We start from the raw sequence: 7,064 nt of genomic DNA on the forward strand, positions 1-7,064 counted from the left end.
ATATTTCGGGGCTACGGAAAGTTGATTTCAACATACAGACAGACATGACTATATCGTCTTTCCTATCTTTAACTTTGTGGGGTCGCAAATGCAAAATGTAGAAATTACAAACGTAGCAAATGGTTTTGTAGGTGTTATGGCTGATTCTAGTTCAATCTCTTTATATGTCATGGTGTTGGTGTAGGAAATGGTAAATTGACATCGTTTTGTATCATTGTGATGGGTCACATAATGAACGCAAATGAACCTTTTCTTTTTTGGATATTATGAAACTGGTCACCAATTAGGATTAAAATAATTTGAACGTTGATTAAAATTCGTTGAAAAATTATCAAATTTTTTTCACATTTAATATAGTTAAGTGATATGTTCTCTTTTCACAGGTCACTGAACCTGTCTAGGAATATTTGTTTTAGTCATTTTCAGGAGATTTTGTGTTGGGAATTACTTTATACGATTTCTTCTTAAAGTCGCAATGTTAAGATTTGTTATGATGGCCAAATTTTTGCTAATCGAATGATTCCAGTATCTCCATAATTATACCCTACACCACCATAGTGGGGAGGGTATTATGCGTTTGTGCAGATGTTTGTAACGCCCAAAAATATTAGTCTAACACCCACCTTAAAGTATACCGATCGAGTTAGAATCACTTTCTGAGTCGATTAAGCGATGTCCGTCCGTCCGACCTTGTGCGCAGAGTACAGGTCGCAATTTTGAAGATATTTCGATCAAATTTGGTACATATTATTTTTTCGGCTCAAGGACCAAGCCTATTGAAACTGGCTGAAATTATTTCACCTAGCCCCCATACAAATGTCCTCCTGAAATTGGACTTCATCGGTCATAAATGTTTAATTTATATATGTATCTCCACAAATGTCGCTCCAAATAAGTTTTATATACACAAAATTCATGTCACCAAATTTTGTTACGATCGGTCCATAATTAGTCATAGCTCCCATATAGACCCGCTTCCGAAAATCACTTTAACGTGCATAAATCGCTTAAAAATGTTGGTAAACACACAAAATTCAACATAGTTAACTTTAATATAGACATAAATCACACGACCGAATTTCATGGTGATCGGTCCATAATTGGTCATAGCCCCCATATAAGGCCCACATCCAAAAATCAAAAAATATAAATTATTGAAATTTTAAAAGAAAAAATTTTTTTGCTCTTTTACTTAGTGTAGGGTATTATTATTCTTACTTGTTTTTTTTTAGCTATAGCAGAAAAATTCTTTTATTACAAATGAATCAAATTGAAATTTAAAGTTCTTAAGGGAAACGTTACAAAACGTTACAACTTCTAAGGTTATAAAAACAACTTATTTACTATGGTGCTATTAATAAGAAATTGGGGTTTTCTGAATTATGAAGTTGTTGCAGCAAATGAGCGGTATATGAGATTGATTCAGGCATTCGGAAAATTAATTTTGTAGAGATTGCTTTAAAACTTGAACTTTTTATTTTTTTATTTTTATACCCTTCACCTTCGTGAGAAGGGTATTATATAAAAGTTTGTCATTCCGTTTGTAATTTCCACAATATAATTTTCCAATCCTATAAAGTATATATATTCTGGATCCTTATAGATAGCAGAGTCGATTAAGCAATGCCCGTCTGTTTGTCTGTTGAAATCAATTTTCTTATGACCCCAGATATCTTCGGGATCCAAATCTTCAATAATTCTGTCAGACATGCTTTCGAGAAGTTTCCTATTTAAAATCAGCAAAATCGGTCCAGAAATGGCTGAGATATGAGGAAAAACCAGGACAACCTCGATTTTTGACCTATATCTGGATTACTAAGCCATTAATATAGACAATACGGATATCTAATGATAGACATTTCAAAGACCTTTGCATAAGAGTAAGTTGGACCTAGAATGGGTCAAAATTTTTTAAACCGATTTTTTTTTTCACCAAAAAAAAAATTTAAATAACCAAAAAATCTTTTTTAAAATTTCCAAAAAAAATTTAAATTTAAAAAACAAAATTTTAAAATAATAATTCGAAAATTTTTTTCCAAAAAATGAAAAAAACAACATTGGAAAAAAAAATAAATTTTGTTTACTTAAAAATATTTAAAATTTGTATTTTGAAGTATAATTTGGTGAAGGGTATTTAAGATTCGGCACAGCCGAATATAGCTCTCTTATTTGTTTCTATATTACATGAGTTTTTTAGCATTTATCTGTTAAACTAATTCATATATTTCTTTTGAAAATAAAAACCATGTAATATTACTACTTCGAGAATGTATGATTTGTTTATTTGATGCTAATAATAAGCAAAAAAAGTGGTGATCAGGTATTACAAGTATTCCTGGCTCGGATTCATTATCACTGGACTAACTACCTACGATTTTTTGTTTTTCTTCTTAGTCAAAGTGATAATGAACGTCTTGTCAAACACAAATTATGCATGTTTGTAGTAAATGTTATATAATTCAAGTTAGGACAACAGATTTTGAAATCAAAACTTATGACTAATCATAAATTTACTTAATTCAAATTAAACTGTGCTACCTTGAGGATACGATCGACCACTCTGAAGTGGGGCTCCAACACAGTGATGGATCATCCATATCACACAAACTATGCACATATCTGTGAATGTTATATAATTTAAGTTAGACACTAAAAATTGTATTTTGGAACTTAGTTTAAACATCAAAACTTATTATATTAATCTTATTTTATCGGTGGTCGGTCCCGTTGGTCCCGTATTGCTATTGGTCATTTTTTTAATAATTTATTTACAACGTCAAACTAAATTTAACGTAGGCACTTCTTCAAATAAACATCTAAACTTAGATTATATATATAAGACAACACAACATTTATTTTTTGTTTTATTTTTATATGTACTTCTATTATGATTATTTTAAATTATGATTATATGGTTTTAATAAAACTTCTAAAGAGTAGAAAACCCCTTCTCCTGGGAATACTGAGATCACCGATTTGTTTGATGTGTTTGTAATATTTATTTAATCTTTTCCACCAAAAAGAATATGAGAATTAAAAGAAAAAATAATGAAATTATAATTACAAAACAGTAGCATTGTTGTCAATGATGTTAGTTATTCTAAAAACGCTGCATTTAAGGTAATACAAAAGATAATTTGATTACTTTTAGTTCGATTTGACATCTATGATTTCAATGATATTTAGCAATAATATCATATATTGCAGGTGTGTATTAAGGATCACAAAGAAATCCCGGGATCCAGACCTAGAAAGCTATATTTCAGCATACTACTGGGCGGGATTTTTTCAAATTTTTAGCTTTTATTTTGAAACAGTTTTACAATATAAATTTATTCAAAGTATTGGTCATTGTTAGCTATCACCTTTTCCCATCTTTCTGGCAACATATGGATTCTGCGCCAAAAGAACTGCTCATCTTTGGAGGCCAAGAACGAATCGAGTCAATTTCGGATAATCCGTTCTGAAGTGAAACATAGTCCAGAGAGAAACAAATAGTAGTCGGACGGGCCAAAGTCTGTACTATGAAGCGGGTGAGGCAAAACATACAAACCACTTTTTTCTAAATAGTTTTTAACTGGTATTGCAACATGTGTTGGGGCGTTGTGATGATGGAATAATACGGTTTCATGTCTGGGCGCATATTCTGTTAATTTTTCGGCCAATGCTCGCTTCACACGAATCAGTTGCTTTCAGTAGAGGTTCGTTGTGATACAGATCATTACCTTAGCGCTATGGATATTTGGCTTTGGTGTCGATCTCTTACGCTTCGATTTATCATAATGTATAAATTTTTCATCGCAAATCGGTGCAAAAATTCTCTCGGCTTAAACTAAGTTATACACCCAATAATATTGCTAATCTCACTTGAAATCCTAATCTAGCCAGATTTCTTAAATTTCAATCAGCTTTGACCAATTATGTTCTGAATTTATTTATATGGATTCCCTTCAAATTTGCTAATATCAATTAAATAAGATATCATGAAAGTCATCTGTACAAAATGTTTGCTCAAATGTAATTTGAATTCAAATATAACAGTTTCTAACGGTTGGTTTCAAGTTGCATAATGTTTCTCAACATTTCTATTTCTGGAGAATACTAATTGTGGACAATATGGTTTACCGGCCGATTAACAGCAGTTAATTTAACTGTGGACATTATTAACATATCTGCGGAAATATATCATTGAATAAAAACTTTGAGTTGATCATTGTAGATATATAACTTTCAAGAAGCATCAATAGATGGTGCTGGAAACATATTGTTACGAAATTATACTTGAATTCAAATATAACGATTTTAAGGGCTGATTTAAAACTAGCATAATGCTTTCAAATAACAGTGCTGTAATAGCAAACTGTAACATATCTGTGGGCATTATTAAATAAAAGCTTTCAGTTGATTTGATCGTAAGTATTCGAATATTCAGTTAAAGAACATTGTAGAAAGTACACCACAGATGGCGTATGATCTAGAATATTCGAAATTTGACAGTTAAAGAACAATCTAGAGTGCAGATGGCAGTGTTATAAATAGTGGCAGAGGTTGCAGTTGTTAGTGAGTTTATCAGAGACGCTATTTGAATAAACATCAACTGAGTGCCTTAAAGTGTGCTGTATTTTCAAGTGAATACGTATACATTATAAAGTGTCTGTATTTCTGAGAATTTATAAACGTGTATAAAAAAAACATTGAGTGACTATTTAATTCTGTTATTGTACATTTTAAATAAATAAAGAGTTGTGACAATTTTCAAACTACTAAACGGCTTTTATTTGCAATAAAAAGTATCCGGTTTATTTAAAGAAAATAAACCAGCGTTTTGAAAAGGTTAAAACGTAAAAATATGGATGGTATGTAAGGTGGCCGTGAGAACTTGAGTGAATCTAATTTGAAGCAACGTTAAGATTAATAAACTCCCTTATGGTTTGCTGTATAAGTCTTGAATTATTAATGTGTATTTGTATAAAAACACATTGTGAATATTTAAACTGAATAAACAAAAAGTTGTTACAATTTTTAAACTACTTAACTGCACTTATTTGCAAACAAAGGAATCCGTTTTTTTCAAAGGAAATAAACCACTGTTTTTAAAAGGTAAAAATGTAACAATATGAATTTTTTTTTTTGGATACTAAAATATTTCGGAGATTTATGCACATTAATTAAAGTTTCGAGAGTTGTCTTTATATGCAGCTATGATAAATTATGAACTGATCGGTACTAAATTTGGTAGTCTGAGTTTAGCTTACATAAAACTTATTTGAGCTGAAGTGTGAATATCTACGTGTGGATATCTACGCATATAATAAGGCTTAATTCTTTTCAGATAGGACAGTTGTATGGGGTTTCGTTTATGTTTAATTTTTTATAGAAAAAGTTATATAAATTCATTATTTATAGAATAAGTTCCTTATGGAATCGCTCATGATTTCTTTAATTCAAATGTATTACAACATTTGTTTAATGATTAATATTTTCTTTGATTCAAATCATTTACAAAAAAGCATGTTCGAGTTAATTCATTAGTTGTTCAGACATATTGACATATCATTAATAAGCATTATTTTTTGGGGAAAAACCATCACTCTAACCAAGACTAAGTTTTGTAAATACTATGGTATTTACCTACAATGGGTCAAAATCGGAAAAATATATTTTTTAACCCGATTTTTTTTTTCACCGAAAGTTTTTTTTCGCTAAATATTAAAAAAAAAATAAAAAACCAAAATTTTTTTTTAAATTTGAAATTTTTTAAAAAAAAATTTGAAAAAAAATACATTTTTTTTACCTAAAAATATTTAAAAGTAAAAACTTTTTTCTGAAGCTAAACCTTTGAATGAAGCTAAATCATTTGAATGAAAAAAAAACAGTATCATAAAATTTGGATTAGATTTCAATTGGTAAAAATTATTGAAAGATTGAAAAGTTTTTGTATGAATTAATTCCATTTTTAATTCATTAAACAATGTATGAATTCAGCTCAAATAAAAATGTTTCACTGAAGCTAAAGAATTTGTTTTGATGTGAAAGGTTTTGTGGAATAAATTGCTGAAATTTTTTAATTCTGAATTTATAATTTAGCGAATTAGACTGAAATTAAATAAATTAATTAGAAGCTCTGAACAAAAGGCCTCCTTATAATATTTCAATTAAACAGAAATCGTTTTAAAGAATTGTGTGCCAATTCGCAGAGTTTTGCATCTAGATACTGTCAAAAACGAGTTCTATTTTTGTCGCGTTTTTGATCCTTTATTTATAGCTTATATATTGGAAACTACAAACAAAACCTAACTTTTGTACTAAATATGGGGCTACTAAAATGCTATCGAAAAACAAAAAAAAAAATGAACAGAAAAAGTGTTAACATACAAATGTCGCGTTCTGTATCAAGGATATCCTTCAAAATAATTCCTTATTTAATTTGCTGGAGTTACAACAATTTTTTTTATTTGCTGTTTATTAATAATAAAAAATCAAAAGAGTGGTGGTGGTGATCAACTAATTGCAAACATTCCTAGAGCCCATGCTCTTCACCAATTAAAAATGTAATATGTATATAAGGGGGTCTTGGTGAAGTAGTGTGGTCTCCTCTTCACACAAATTATTATGCATGTGTGTCTTTTTTGTTGATTAATTATTTTTTTTTTATTTATTTTATATATATAGATTACAGACACCAATATTCAACGAGTTAAAAATCTTATTCTAATTAATTATTTAACTTCAAAAACTTATATACAGGGGGTTGATTATATTTGATATGTACACGACTCAAACACTTCTTATTGCTACTTTCAATTCCGCATTATGCATTACAATTAAAGGGCTGGGTACCGTGTCTTCGAGGAATGTTAAGACCACCAATAGGCATTTAAATGTTGGCAGTATTTATAAAATGTTTCTCAATAAAAAGAATATGGGAATTAAAATAGTTGAGTAAAACAAAATATAATTGGAAATGTGCAATGTTGACAAATTAAGTTTTTTTTGTTTAAGTTTCTATATAATTCCGAACGACCTACACAAAAATTAGTGGGATCATAGGTATTACTTGTGGG

This window comes from Calliphora vicina, chromosome 3 (assembly GCF_958450345.1).
Source record: "Calliphora vicina chromosome 3, idCalVici1.1, whole genome shotgun sequence".
Classification (NCBI taxonomy): domain Eukaryota; kingdom Metazoa; phylum Arthropoda; class Insecta; order Diptera; family Calliphoridae; genus Calliphora; species Calliphora vicina.